General features: G+C 30.0%; 1 protein-coding gene and 1 long non-coding RNA gene across 3 annotated transcripts in view; one reads left to right on the top strand and one right to left on the bottom strand.

Moving 5' to 3' along the window:
* The window catches only part of LOC130667515 (TWiK family of potassium channels protein 9-like), a 345622-nt gene that overhangs the window by 39740 nt on the left and 288909 nt on the right, over positions 1 to 16973 (top strand). The gene's annotated exons all lie outside the window — the stretch shown is intronic.
* The window catches only part of LOC130667519 (uncharacterized), a 118358-nt gene that overhangs the window by 1795 nt on the left and 99590 nt on the right, over positions 1 to 16973 (bottom strand). The gene's annotated exons all lie outside the window — the stretch shown is intronic.

Genomic DNA, 16973 nt, shown 5'->3' with positions numbered 1-16973 from the left:
TTGGTAGTCATCCATCTAACGGTATTGCGATCTACAGTACCGTTTACTAGTTTGCCTTCTTGAAGTACTATGGTTATTATATTATGCTTAACAGCAAATTTGATTCCCGTTACAACTCTGATAAAATGAAGTGTTAAAAAGTATGTAAAAAATCATAAGTATGTATATAACCAATAAGATGGCTCAAAGAAAATTTTTGATTTTTTTCGCTCTCACCCTTCAAAAAAATTAGTGAATGGTAAGAAAAATTCTCATTAAATTAGATCTCAAAAACAAAAAATTTAAGAGGTCGCTCAAGAATTAATTAAATTTTTTAAATATGAAAATTTCTTATATTTTTGAACGACCTTTAAAAATTCATGTTTTGAGCTGAAATTTTCAGATCATTTATTTTTTTATGTATTATTAACATTTGACGTGGCAGAAAAAAAGTTTAAGAAAAAAAGATACTTAATTTTATTTATATTTTCTATATTCTTGAGTGACCTTTTGAATTAAAGTTTTAAATTTGAAACACGGTGGAATTTTTGTTTTAATCTTCACTAATTTTTCAAAGATTGAGACCGAAAACAAAAAACTAATTTTTTTTTTCGCTTTTCCTAATATCCACAAGAGAGAATTAACGGATCAGGTCCAATAAATAATAAGAACCGTAACCATGATATAGGGGTGGGAGGGGCAAAACGGGATATTTAAGAAAATACCAAGTTTTTGAGGCCTCAAATACGCTAAATCTTTCGTTTTTTAATGATATTCAAAGTAAATAGAACAAATTTTTGGTTGGCGTTAAAAAAAAAATTTTATTTTTGCGGGCAAAATGAGGTACTCCCCAAAAAATGTAGAAAAACAAAATTTCTGGATTTCAATGAATTTGACTAAATTAAATTTTTTTGTAAGTAATTTACATGAAGAAAAATTACTTTTTACACAATTATTGGATGTAAAGGAAAAAGAAAAATTTTTAATAGTTTTTATCATAAAATAAAAGTCATTAACATTTTTCAACTAACACTCAATTTTTGAAAAACTTTAACAAAAATAATTGTAAATAATGCATAATTATATTTACAAAAGTGATTTTGAAATGTTCAAAAAACATTTAAACAATAAAATTTTTTTCTGTAAAATATTGAGGATACCCCGTTTCGCCCCCTCCCCCTCCCTGCAGAATATACTATCGAGAACTCATCCGATGATATTTAGGCTTCATAGGAAATATTCTTATGACTATTATACGGATCGAAAAAAATTCTTGGTGCAAAAAATTTTACTTGCTCCAAGAAAATTTTTATACTATAGGTAAATCGAAAACGAAAATTTTCGTGTGATGAGAAAAAATTTTCTTGCGCCAAGAAATCTTTTTTTTCTGTGTATAAGTGTCCCCATAATTTTGAAGATTGTTCCCACACAAGTATTTTAATTGTTTCCGTAAATTATAGGATCCGTTCCCACAATTATAAAAATTGTTTCTATATAATATAGTAATTTTTACGTGAAATAACATCGTGATATTAATACTATATTAGTAAATTATATCCTAATGTATAATGATGACAATAAAGTATTAAAAAAATTAAAATTACCGACTATGAGCACTATTGGTTATATATTCTTGTAAACACAACTGACGAATACTCAAAACTTCATCAGCATGTTTATCACAAAAACAAAATGATTTAAAAGTGACATTCTGCGATTCCTTGGAGTAACACATCATACTCCATTGTGCAGGATCACCTATGTCATTCGTAAAGTTTACGTTCCAAGGATATGGGCATAGTTTAGAATTTATATCAGGATCTATCTCGAAAATCTGTAAATAATTTATTATCGAGTGCATAAGACTTCAATTAATTTATATACTTTTTATATTAATGATTGTTAGGAAAATATAGTACTTCTGGACATCTCAGACTGTCAATTAATTTGGATTCAAGATTCGTATACAATGCATAGTTATCGCACTCAAATTCTTCACTAACATTTTTTCGTAGTTTGAAATCATCATTTTTATTTTTTACGAATCTAGAATAATCTGACACATAATTTTTAACTCTTATATAGTTTTTACCTGTTATAATATTGATATAATTAATAAAATATTGATATAATTAGTGAAAACAAAACAGTAACCACTGCTGCGCAGAACAGTAACGTAGTCAATTAAATGTACAAAATAACTAAATATCTTAAGGAACCGTAAGAATTACAACAGCGAGTACTGTTTCGAACTGTAGTAAGTACTGCTAAGCACATTACAAAATTAGCAGTAACGGTTACTCTACTAATACACTGTAAAAAGAGCGGTGTTAAAAATGGACTCGTTTTAACTCCGCCGGGTGTAAAAATAAAATTACACCGGTGTAGGAGGAGTAATACACCGGTGTTAAAAATACCGGTGTTAAAGCGGGGTAACCGGTGTAAAAGCGGAGTAAAACCGGTGTAAAAGCGGGGTAACAGGTGTAAAAGTGGAGTAATGCCGGTGTAAAAGCGGGGTAAATTGCGTCCGCTTGGAGTATTAACTTTAAAGATTATAAAACCCAAAAAATGTCAGTTCTTTGTGAAAATTAATAAAAAATATAATTTATTAACAAGTATAGTGATCGAGTAAGTAAAAATATTTACAAAGTAAAATATTTTAACACCGGTAAAGAATATCTACACCGGTGGCGGCGTTATTTTAACACCGGTCTAGAATATTTACACCGATGGCGGCGTTATTTTAACACCGCTTTCAGGGGTAAATTTAACACCGATAATTTTAACATCTACACCGCTTGGACTTACCCCGGTGATTTTTTACAGTGTAGGAGTGTAACCGCCATTTTTTGTACTCGTTTCTTTATTTATCACAGGGTTTTAAGTAGTGCGCGCTTCATTTTTGTGGCCACTGCTTTAGCGCAGTGATCATCCCTGTCCCAAACCAATTTTATATAGTGGAAACCTAAACATGCAAACCTTCTCAATAAGACAATTCATAGATAAATTGAGAAAAATATAGATAGCCCGAACTGGGAATCGAACCCAGACCAATTCGGTATCGCGCCGAGTGCTCTACCAGTTGAGCTATCCGGCACTATACTATATTCCGTTCAATTTGATCTATAACTTATTGAGCCACACCGTCCATCGTACGGTAATACACCAATTTTATATAGCGGATCCTAAACATGCAAACCTTCTCAATAAAACACTTACATTTGCACGGCGCATGTTTCGTGAGTGAACATTCTATATTATAGTAAGACATGCGCCGTGAAAATGTGAGTGTTTTGAGACAGCACTGATTACTGCGCTAAAGCAGTGGCCACAAAAGTGAAGCATGCACTACTTATGAACCTGTGAAAAATGAAGAGACAAGCACAGAAAATGGTGGTTACGCTCCTAAAGGTTAACTGTTGAAATTAGTAGAGTTATCGTTACTGCTAATTTTATAATGTGTTCAGCAGTATTTACTGCAGTTCGAAACAGTACTAATTGCTATAAAGATTGTAGCTATTGGTATCGTTAGAGTAATCCTTACGGTTCTATTAGATATTAGGTTACTATGTATATTATATTAATTGCATTACTGTTCTGCGCAGTAATAGTTACTTTTTTCCGTGTACAACACGAAAAAAAAGTATCGTGATTGATATGATAGTGAAGGAAACTATCTGTGTTGCTACCATCGCGATCTTTTCTAATCCAATTCACGATCCGAATTGCTGTCAGCACTATACGCATCGCTATTCTTACTAACCTTCAAATAGCCAAACGAGTAAAGTAACTTTCAAAACACTGTATCGAACTGGTCACAATACTTTTCTTTCCATGAACGTTATTGAATTTATATGTAAGAGGGATTTTGCTTATAATTAATGTAAGAGATTTAATTAATAAAATTTTTCATCGCCACTATATCAACAACATATTTACTTGTAACTGAAAAATATTTTTCTCAGTATTAGCAAACCTTCTTTCCATTCGAGCGGATCACAATTTCTATATATTTTATCGTCCAAGTTTAGAATGTCAACTATTCCATTAGCAGTTATTGTTATAAGTTTAGTAATATTTCTATATTTATTGAGATAATACGTTTGTTGTGACGATTGAAGACTTACTAAAAGTAATTAAACTGTAGATTAATCAACATAATTAGAGAAACGTTCTATATAAAGTGCTTACTGTATTCAGATTCCTTCAAGTTTTCGAATTCATAACCCACAATCATCATCGTATATCCTTTTATAACATTAATGGTCATTTGTTGGTATAAATAAAATATTGAATGAGCAATTGGTATATTTCCACAATTATTGACTTTATGTAACTTAAATATCATAATATTAAATAAAATCTAAATTATGGAAAAAATTATTGTTTTTTATTACATAGCCCTGAATTATTTGCAACGCACTGTGTGCTTTACAGTCGTCCGAAAATAATTGAGTATTCCATTCGCATCTAATAATTTATATACGTTTTGTAGTAAAGGAGAGTGGGATCAATTGAACCAAGGGGCAATTTAACCAGTAAGCTTAAAAAATAAAAAAAAATAGAAAAATGAGTCGTCCTCTCGGAATTATATTTTAATACACTAAACCTTAGTCTGACCAAAATTAGGAACTAATATGATGATTTAATTTTAAAAAATTCAAGTTTTTGTGTTTTTAGGCATCTGAACTTTTTTTTCAGCTCTTGACAAATTGTTTAATAAGTTTTTAATTTTCAAATGTAATCTTAAAATTTTTTTTGTAATACCTTCTTTCATATATTAGTGATAAATTTCTAACTTTACAGCTAATAAAATAATTCTTGAATATTTTTTTTTTAAACTAATTATTTCAATAAAATCATATGGGGTCAATTAAACCAGTGCTCTCGGGGACGGTTGAACCACACGAACCACACTGTGAGCATCAGACATGCGCGCGCATCTTGACTGAATGTGAAAAAAAGCTAAACTAACCAAGAAAAAAAATAATTATATTGACAGAAGTTGTAAAAGCGATTGTTTTAACATATAATGTCATATAAAATAATCAATATTATTAGAAGTATTGTAATTTCAGTTTTAAGCTGTAATGAATAGTAAATTATTCATTAAAGTCATTCGTTTGTGGTTCCAATACTCTTGGTTCAATTGCCCCCGCAAAGGGGACGATTGAACCATTTGATGCAGTTGTACAATTTCATGTTTATAAAAAATTTTCATAATTTGTTAAGTTATGCGCTAATGAGAAATGATAGTCTATATAATAAAGTATAATTTCGTAAAAAAAAAAGTTATCATTTTGCTTTTTTTAATCTAAAAAAAAAATGTTAAAGTATTTTTGGTTCAATTGACCCCACTCTTCCCTTCACTTGAATTAATTAAAATTTTTATCATCATAATAGCAGATTACGAAACGAGTGGACTAAGTTAACTATTAATATTGCGGAATAGCTTTATCACGAGTTTGAAGCGCGCACACATGAAACGAGTGCTTATCCTGTGTAAAAAAGTTCGCTCTAAAAAGGTTCAAAAAAGTTTGACATTTGAAATTTCTAATCTTGAGACAGCTTAGAACTTGAGTGGAACTTTTTTCGAACTTTTGCAATTTTGATAGTAAAAATAAAGTTTATCTAGGACTTTATATGAGCAAAATTTGAATAAAAATTAATTAAGCTCAAGGAGCTCGAAAATAGTGGGAAGTTTTAGGCCTGGCCCGCAGGGCCAACCGATAAACTTTTTTTCAGTACTTACTTCATTTTGTAAATTTTTAACAGTCATTAGAAATATATTTTCAGTGATGTTTTGGTTTGAATTTTGAGAGAATTCATGTGATAGATAAGAACTAAAATAGTTAAACTGAGAAATGAAATAACCATCGAAAATTGTATCATTGAGAAAAACGTCAATAAGAGCATCGTCTTTCAAATTTATATTCATCAACATTTTCCGAAACTTGGATCGAAATTTATTCTCAATGTTATATTGAATATCCAAAAAATTTTTTATTGGTCTGAACTTATACGACGTTGATTTTATTTTATGAACTGAATTCAAATGAAATTTATCGGCCGTGATAATATCAATCAAATCAAATCCTTTTTTCATATAATTCAGTATTAAAACAAAAGAATTTTCAATTTCGTTCTTGTTTCTCTTAATAAGTGATAGATTTATCCACGCACTAAATATATTATCAAATTGTTTTGCAATAGATGCTATTCGTACATACTGTCCTGGCAACAAATTTAAATTATTTTTAAACTCCATTACATTTGCTTCAATTGCCTCTGTGTTATTTTCTATGGGAAATGTTCCAATAACCAAATTTAAAATAATAATTATCAAACATATCCATTTAACGTCGAACAAATAATGTTTTGAATTTATCATTGTTTCAATTTTATTAAAATCTAGAACAATCTATTTCAACACAGTTTTTTTTTATATTGATATTTATTAAACCAAATATGTGAGGAATTTCAACTACTTTTAGATTAGATAAACCTCTGATGGTTTTAACGTTACTGTAATTTCAAACTGCGAACATGGCCTATTCTATTGTGTTCATTTAATTGAATAAAGATATGATTATTTTTACTTCAGTTGTCTTAGTTATCAAGTTGTGAGCGAAGCATGCGAGTGGATACTGATAAAAACTAATTATTTTGTTTATTACTGTTATCTATAAACTTAAAAAAAAATTTATTCTATGCTTTACAGACTTATATGTATTGATTTTTATAAAAAATAATTGTACAGATTTAATGGACGATTTAAAATTTCTGTCGATTTTCGAAGTATTCGTTGTTTATGAATTATTCGAGACCGATTAAATACTCGTTCATTATTGTAACAATTTTTTTACAATTTACCACAGGCGAAATAGAAATTTTATACATGTAATTTGAATTAAATAGTACCAATAATTCAAAAGCTCACGGAATAACGGAAAACTAACGAATTTCTTGAAAATTTGAACTCTTTGATTCGATTCGAACTCTGTTATTATAAGTAGGGCAAAACGGAACCGCTAAGAAAATGATTTTTTTTTCATTTGAAAACGGTGAATTTTCATCTTTTGATTTCCATGAAAAGTTTGTAAGTCAAATTTCCTTATTAAAAAAGTTTACAATTTAATTAACCACCTGCTTATCTAACTATTGTTATTAATAAATTTCGTCGCATGTCAAAAAAATAATGCTAACAATTAATTTTAAAAAATTTTCAATTTTTTTTATCATCATAAATTATTCAATTATAATGAATCGAAATTTATTACGGGACTAATATTGTCGGACTTGAAGGCTCAAAATCGGACCTCTCAGTGAATGTTAGGACCTCTGGGTTCAAAGTCGGAGCTACAGGACTACAGGGCTCTAAATCGGATCTATTTAGGGCTAGAGGGACCTATATAGGCTCTAAATTTCGACTCGGGTGTGTTTTGAAATTAGGCAGCCGTAAGGGCTAAGTGATGAAGAATATGTTTAGAGTAAAATATATAGAATCCAACTTTTAGACTATTTCTACTTGACTTTTGTAGTTTATTAATCAATAAATGAAGTCAATAAAAATAAAAAATTTTTTAAAATAATAATAGGCTGAGCATAAAATAAATAAGTAAAATATATCAAAAATAAACCATTAAATTCTATGTATATATATATATATATATATGTGTGAATACTAATCATCTTAATATTCGGTACTATCAGGTAATTTAAAGTTGGAGAGCCTATCGATTGTAAGGATGTGGAATAGGATGTCGTTGGTAAGCCACAAATGAAGCTAATCACGTGGTTACTGTCGGTTGTTCGGAATTGTCCATTTCATAGTCTCTCCGGATATATCAACTCAAGCGCATACAATCATTTGACAAACAGTTCAATCGTACGTTGAGATTTCCTACCTACATCTATACAAACACACACACACACACATACTAAACGTTCTCACATTCGCTGTTCACACAGTGTTTAAAAAAAAGAAAAAAACCAAAGAAAAAACTGTATAGTATTACCATAAGAGAGTTTCAAGATTTTTCACTGGATTTTTGGCACTTGCTGATTCACGACTCTGTGAATTTCAATAAAATCTCGTAACTTTATTCAGTTTATTTTTAAGAAAATAAATTTTATCTTGAGGCAAAAATCGACAGGATTTGTACATATCTATATATACTTTATATATATATATTTCTTGACAGATGGCAAAGCAACTGTAACATGTCCACGTAAAATAATGGCTTTTTCTTTTATTTATCCTTATTTTTTTTTTTTTGAATACTTTTTTATTTCTTTCCCTTGTTCTCTTCACAAACTTTATATATGTTATTCTTTCCATTGGAATGAGATATAGAATTATAACGGCCGAAGATTATTTCATGACCGATAAAAAAAATATCCCATCGAAAATAAATTTTTAATGAAAGCTGTAAAAAATCAACGGTTTAAATTTAACCCATGGGATTTTATTTTACTGTTTCTTATAACTTTAGTGTATTGAGTTTTCATCGTCATCTAGACGATTGTCAGCTAGTAACGGTCTTCATATAATTTAAACGTCTGTCATTTTATGACAAGTCTACTAAAGTTAAAACGATAAATTTTATTTTGTTGCTAAAAAATATTTTAGCAGCTTTGATAAAATTATCGCATTAAATTTTTTATCGAGCTCTCGTGTTAAAATTTTTTTTTCTTGATTTTATAATTTTTTTCCTCACTGTAAAAAAAACCAGGATAAGTCTAGACGGTGTAGGTGTTAAAATTGTCGGTGTTAAATTTCAACACCGAAAGCGGTGCTAAAATAACACCGCCGCCGGTGTAAACATTCTTTACCGGTGTGAAAAAAATTTCTCGGTGTTAAAATATTTTTACTACAGTTAATCAGTGTTTTTATTAAGTAATTAAATTATTGGTGATTGAAATAGTGGGCGTAAAATTGTGTAATTTTTAAACAAATTATGTATAACACAAATAATCATTTAAATAAGTACATAGCAAAATTGAAACTCCCTCCAGATAATATTTGTACGGAGAGAAAATAATAGTAATGATTACCATTCTACATAGTAACCAGACTCATTTTTTGTAACATGGTAAATAATGCTATATAGAATGGGATTCATTATCATTTTTCTTGTATTGATTGTTATGTTACATTGAAACAATAAAATGGTAAAAATCGCCATCTAGCATGGAAATCAGGGCTATGTAGAATGGTACTCAGTCCCATGCTTGAATAGCTGTCATTACAGTTTAATAAATATAAATAAGACAACGAAGTAAACAAACGAAGTATGAGCAATATTTCAATTATTTCAATAAATTAATGCAATTTCTACATATATTTAAACAAACTTGAGTTATTTATTTTGTCATAACCTTATCAACTAAATATAAACAAATAAAACATTGTAAATGATGTTAGGTAATATTGTAGTCATACCCATTTATACAGTTTTCTCGTCTATGTAGAATGGTAATCATTCCTAGGCTAGCATAACCAACGTTACCATGTAGAATGGGGGGGATTACTCTGTCCCATAGTAATGGTTACCATTCTACATAGGAATTAGACCTATTCCATTCTCTCTGTTCGTTAAATTTTGCTATTTTTTTGTATGCAATACATTTTTTTTTCTAATTCCTATTCGTAGACTTTTTTTACACTGATTAAACATCGCCAAATTACACTGCCTCCACCGGTGTTATTTCATTTCAACACCGCTCTTTTTACAGTGCTGTAGCAAATAGTACTATGATGCACAAAGTCTAAGAGATAGAGACAGACATAGATAGAGAAGGAGGCAAGTGAAATTAATAAAATTGAGTTATAAAGTTGAGAGGGTGATCAAGTCACAATTTGGTTAGTTAAACTCGTAATTTCAAAGTTTAACAGCAAATATTGATTGACCCCTTCCTTCCCATTCTCAATTCCCTTGGACTTTGTTGGGCATTAGTAAAGGGATAACAAGATGAAGCTCAAAGTGATGTCCACCATCAGCATTACCGTCATCCTCGTCGTCACTATCACTGCTACTAATACAGATCTAAATCTAGGTATAGATTTACCAATAGAATTCCGAGGTGTCGTTGATCCGAATTTCGATAACGCTGTGAAGCTCAGTACGTTGCTGATGGGATTTCCGGTATTTGGTGAGGACTTAGAGCTTTGCACTTGCAAATGTATTCCCACTTGTACTGTCCGCCAGGATGATGCATCAAACCTCTGATAAGGACACTACAGATTTTTGTTTGCTCTGTACCGTCCGTTTCTTAGCTCTTATAGTTATTTTTTTTTACCCCCTGCACTTTGTCCGCTTGCTTTTTAGTCCTCTACATCATGTGGATTTGGGGGTTTTAGAGAGTACGGATTAAGGTTATATAGGGATCAAGATTATTTTCTTTACTGGCAAAACATTGAAAGTTTTTCATTGAAAAAAACAATGCATTTAGAAAATAAATAAAAATATTTAGATACTATGTATGAGAGAAAAATAAAAACTTTTTTCCACTGTTAGTTATTTGAGTTTGTTTATTAAATTATCCAGACTGGAACAAACTGAAATATCAGCCAAAAAAAAAGTTTTTTAGGACCAACTAAATTGATTTTGTTATAAATTTAGTATGTTGTTCGAGCATACAAAAGCTCTCGAATAAAATTTATTGCTATACAGTATCATTAAATATCATAAAAAAAGTTTTAATGTTTAACTATAGAACCCGCAAAAAATCATAAAAATATTTTTTTTCACAACTTTGGTATACTATTATTAAAACATATGTATATTTTTTCTTTTATAAATGCATTTTTTATTAAAATGGTTAAATTACTCCCGAAAATTGTCATTTGATATTTTGTTTGAAAAAAATTTTTCAAGAGCCTTATTTGTCTCATCAAAAAGGAAAAATTCAAAAAATTTAAGACAAATCATAAGTGTTTAAAAAAACTAATTTCCATAACTAACACTAAAAATTTCATAGTTGCCAACTTTTAACGTCACATTTGAACAGAAAAAAAATTGTCTGTCTTTAAAATGGTGTCTTATATTTTTTTATCCTTTACAAGAATGATAATTTCCATAAAAAAAAAAAAAATAAGAATTAATTTAAAATACGCAGGAAGTAAATTCATACAATAGCCGATGATAATTAATTTTTTTAATAAAATTCTGTATATTTGGTCAAGTAAATATTATATAGTCATACAAAATAATACTTGCAAATATATTCCTATACAAATGTCAGCACATTCGTTAGCTATATATATACATGTATAGTAGAACTTCTTGTTTATATTCCTGGTACAGCACATACTATAACGTACTGTGGGGAATATAGGATTGAGGGTGAATAAACTGTCGCCTAAAGCCACTGACAATCCGGCATTCGCATGTTATTTTGGCAAATGTTCAACAGAAATATATACACGATTATAAGTGTTGAGAGGGTAGTTCCTATGCTCAGCTTTATAAGAGAATACGAAACAAACTATGATGGCATAAAAATGTGCTGTAGGAAAAAGATGTAGAAAAGAGGTAGCTCGAGGAAAAAAGAATTTCGCACTTATCAAAAACCTACTGCTGGCATATAGCCCGTTGTCCTAAAGCTGAAAACCTGAAGACAAAAGATCATTTCTTTGTACTCGATTCTCTAGAAAAGTAGACAAAGAAAATAGTCTCTTGTTTCTGATTCAGTCTTCACTAGGGAATTGTATTGGATACGGATCGATGCTACTATTTCACATGGGACAAATGAATGCACCCTACAATAAAAAAAAATCCATTTGTTTATTACGGACAATAGTTTTCCGTGAATTGTGATTTTTTAGATAACAAAATAATTATCATTTTATGTTTAGATTTTGCTGAGTTTAATTTTAAAATAAATGTGTACTTAAAAGTTAAAACTATCAAACTTAACTTTTTACACCAAAACCACTTTATACACGAAAACTTTTAGCATCACCAATACCTTTGAAGTAGTTTCCCAAAGTAAATAATTTAAATTTACCGACTACATGGAAGTAATTTATTTATTTTTTAATTTATTCAAATTCATTAACTTTTGCCATACAAATATTATTACACGTTTATTTTATACTGATTATGAAAAAATGCCACCTGACAGACAGTAAAAAGTAGATTTCCCGGAAACAATATTAAAAATTTTAAAACCTTATAAAATCGGTAAAAATTATCATAAAATATAAATATAATACACGTGTGTATATATTTAAACTTATTTTCGGAATCCACTCGATGAATAAAAATCTACATTGTGTCAAAATTTTCTAAAATTGTTGCCTTTAGGTAAAATGCAATAGTCAAATCTACAGTCGAATTTCATTAACTCGGAAAATTAATCTACGGAGGATCGGGAATTTCTTAGCTTTTCTGAGTTAACGGATGTCCCTTCCTATGTACTCTTACGTCTACATGAATGATGCATACATAAATATACAGAGACGCACAAACGTATAGCATCGGGTGGGAGACAGCGTAGCTCGCAGTGGTGGTTAAGATTGAGGGGAAGTTCCGAGATAATGGAATCCGAGTTAATGGAGTTCGACTGTACATGTAATCTACTAAAACTTAACCAAAAGTAAACGATCAAATCGGTTTAAATTTTGAAAATAATTTCGAACCAAAGTTTAGATTCCTTTAATCCCTAAAACCTGAGAGGTATAAAACGGATTTCTGGCATAGTTATCAAAAGCATTCGAACAATTTAAACAAACTTAGCACCTCGTGATTCAATTCTGATTCAATATAATCATAATTTAATTTTCGTTATTCTTCATCTCCATTCTTGGCAAGTAAACCAACCACCAAAGTTGGGTATCCAACACACGCCTATTGTAACATAAAATCAACTGTAGCCAGAGTAGCAAAAGTCCCCGGAGTTATCTGCAACTTTCCACTTTAACTGACAACAATTCGTAGGCAAACAATTAAGCTCTGCGCTCGCTAAACTTCTCCGTTGTAGATTCCTTGCTGGTTCTCAGTGTGTAGGCTAGGTCATCAGCAGCGCTAAAGCATTTACGTGTCCATGAACTATGTTTAGATGATATTAGTAGCTGGTGTACTGCAAGAATACTTATGCATAGGAGATGTGTTTTCAGTAAATACAGCTGGGTAGTTGTATTTTCAATACCCTCGCTCTATCTCTGTAGCTCACTATAGATGTGGTTAGCGGTTTATGTTAAACTGATGGATATCACACACTACTTTAGATGACGACAGAGTTACCTAGTTTTCTGATGGACTCACTCTTAATCAACCGAATGGAAAAGTTGTTGATGGTTGGGTTGTTAGATATTATTATCATAAGTTTTATAGTAGACTGTTAAGTCTGTTCTTATGATCCTACTAACCATAGTGGGTAATTTCATTTATTGTTATAGGTTTGATATATACACTGCACTAAATTATAACTCTGATAAACTTTAGGCAATATGCAGTACACATATTTTTTTTTTGTTTTTCTCGAGCAAAATGGGGTAACAAAGAAATTTTATATTTTCATATTTTCAACAAAATTCAAATTAATTTTTTTTGGTCATCATTTCTGAATTTTTTTGTAGACAAATAAGTAATCGGTATTAATGTAACCCATTTATTATGAATAAAAATTTCAAAATTAGGAGCAAAATAAAGTCGATATATACAAACTGCAAAATAAAATTTTTTATCTATCATAGATTTTTTAATTGTTAGTGATAAATTTTAGGATCCAAATTGCCCAACAATTTTTGGTCACCCCTTTCTTAGCCCTAGAAAAAATCTCAAGCGACCTATTTCACGCCTAAGGGATTTATTTTGATCTGTTCCCTATACAGATAATAGGTATATTATATTTGTAAGAGGTTAAATTGAATTTTTAAAATGAAATGTTTCGCAATGCGGTTCAGAGCTCGGCAGACTATGGAACTATATCTCTAAGAGGGTTTATCTGTATTTGAAATTGATAACGTACAGTATCGATTTTATGATGTAGAGAGTCAGCTTTAGTATATTGCCGAAGGAACGAGGGATATCAGATCAACTGTCTGTGTATATGATTGTGGGTACGATAGAATGATAGATTGGAAATAGCCAAAGATCTACTGGTTCAAACCGTAAAACAAGACGCTTCACATTGTTCTATTTCCCAGCTAATATTAGTCATTGATTGTGCCACTACCATATCCTCAGGCATATTGACATGTTTCAATCATTATATTGCTATTTGCGTATCGTAGATTATTCATCAAGATGTTAAGTGATTTCTCATGATGTTTGTTTGTTTTTTTTATTTAATGTACGACAGAATTAACTGTATATGAAATTGATCAATTTACGTTGCGTAATTCGGGCAGTATCTGGTGCAGTGGGTCAGCTGGATTTAGAGAAGTGATATTATATAGAAGGGTAATGCACAGAATGACGGGATGCAGAGGTGAGCTTGGGGATGAGAGTACCGTGCAGACGGAAACTGCGCAATCCTGAGATGATGCATCGGAATCTCAGTAATTTGCGTTATGTAGCTCAAGCATTTCACTTCATATAGAGTTAAATATATCATAACCAGTATGAAGATTATTATATTATTTTTTTATTCGATTTCATTAATAAATTATTGAAATATTTCTGAGATTTTATACGGATTTGTGGGATTCCGTTGTAAGTGAAAATTTTATAAACGTAACTTTAATACATTATAAATTTTTACTCCGTTTTAACGTGATTCTGTTAATAATATAATGAAAACTCCGTCTTGATGTTAATTTCACTTCAAATAAACGAATAAATAAAAACAATCGTCCACTTTACATTCAGTAAAATTTTTCACAGCATACACGGAGCGAAAACTATGGTTACCAAACCCGGATACGTTTATAAAATATCAATCCTAATGGTTATGGTAATAATTACTTGGAATTATGGGATATACGCCCATGATTTCGGAGGAGTTTCCATAACTATAGGAATAATTTTTAGAATTGTGCTAAAAGTTCCTGTACCGTATGTTAATAAAATTATGGTAATAATTACCATACTCATGGGAATAGTTCCATACTACTATGGTTAAAGTTAGTATATATTATGGTAAACTTTACCATGTATTATAGTAATGGTTTCCATAACTGTGTGGTGATGATTACTATGATTGTATAGTAACCATTACCATAATGTTATGGTAGTGATTCCCATGACATAAAGACTTGCTAAATGTTATGATAATCATTACCATATATATGATAATGGTTGTCATAGCCGTAAAGTAAAGATTACTATGCTTGTATGGTAACCAGTACCAAAATATTATGGGAATGATTCCCATTACATGAAAAGTTTCCAAATTTTATAGTAATTGTTACTATAATATCATGGTAACTATTACCGTAAATTATGGAAATTATTACCATAGTAGTATGGTAACGATCACAATAATTTTATGGGAACTATTCAGATATTGTATAGGAATGTAACCCATATAGATAGGAAAGATTACTATAATTTGTATGGGCGCCATTCCTACAACCCATATTTAAAAAAAACATGTTACCATGAGATGTGGAAACCGTTCCCATGATATGTTGTAATTCTTAATGTGAATTTTTCACCCTGTAAATTAATATTTTTTTTAACAAAAAACTGTTCATCAATCGTCGAATTATTAAATTGAGATGAAAATAATATTATAAAATATTGTTTAAATGATCTTGTTTGTTTTCAATTGAGAATGATATTGATTGAATTCACAAAAAGCTACTTTCCGCTAAGATGGAATCGTAAATGCAACAGAGACTCCGAGTTTAAAGCAGCTATGAAATAGACATCAACGGACAGCAAAATAATAAATATAAAAACAAAGACATAATTCCCAGGAAAAAATGACACAAAAAAACAAAATGTTTTAATATGAATCTAATTGAAAGTCGTCCGTTGACTTTTTTACTGTCGTCATCTCGTTAGAGTTTCTGAAACATAATACCCGAGGATACCTAGTGCAGGTCAAAGACATTCTTTTAAAATATTACGTTTTTTTCACAAAGTTAATTTTTTATCCTTATATTTAATTTATTTAAATTGAAGCATTTAATTGCACTAAAATTTTTACCTTCAAGTTGTAACCTGACGCATTGCCGTATTTTTTGCTGTATTTTTATTATTATTATCATTATTTTTTTTAACAACCAACCAATTATAATCACAGTAAATCTTATTAGCATGATAAAAGAAAAAAATTATATATATAATTTTTTCCAACGATCTTTCCATATCGAACGTGTCTCTTTTGTCTAGGATAATAATAAAAAAAAAATAAATAATCTAGAGAAAGACATAGCTTGTGGAAAAAAGACACTGTAGAATGTCCAAAAGAGGTCGCGTCTGGAATACAGAAGTTTACTACACTAAAAATATTCGTGCCAACTTTGGATTCGTCGGTGAGATCGTCCAAGCTCGCGTTACGTGTTCAGGATAAAGATCGGTGTGGCGAGAAAAGAAACATGGAGAAAAAAAATACATTTACCCTAGACAAATCTCATTGTCATTGCATTCTGTATTAAAAAAAAAAAATTATTTGAATGAGTTAAAACTGGAAGGATATAAGTGACATTATTTTATAACTGAAATATTTATGAAATAATAAATATTTTCATACCAGTATCGAAACTTCAAGTTTCAGTGTATGTACAGTCAGTTGAAAAAAGCTTATTTCAGCTCAATGCCGCGGATAAATATTAGCAAATGCGTAAATTGCGAACGTCTTTAGCTAGCGGACAGAAACAAATGATGTTTTTGCCGGCTGAAAATCTGTTTCACTTTTGATTTGGGTTCTGATGCCTGTTATTTGCTTATTAGTAATTTCAGATCACTAATTTTATTTATGTAAGTGCACAATTGTTGGTAAAAAAAAACTTAAACAAAATAAAATAAAATAAATATTTTAAATAAAATATTTTAAATGAATATTTCAATAAATATTTGAATATTTAATGAATATTT

The sequence above is a fragment of the Microplitis mediator genome, chromosome 5 (genome assembly GCF_029852145.1).
Source record: "Microplitis mediator isolate UGA2020A chromosome 5, iyMicMedi2.1, whole genome shotgun sequence".
Taxonomy (NCBI): Eukaryota; Metazoa; Arthropoda; class Insecta; order Hymenoptera; family Braconidae; genus Microplitis; species Microplitis mediator.
The sequence above is the reverse complement of the archived record's forward strand: the minus strand, read 5'-3'. Positions and strand labels throughout refer to the sequence as shown.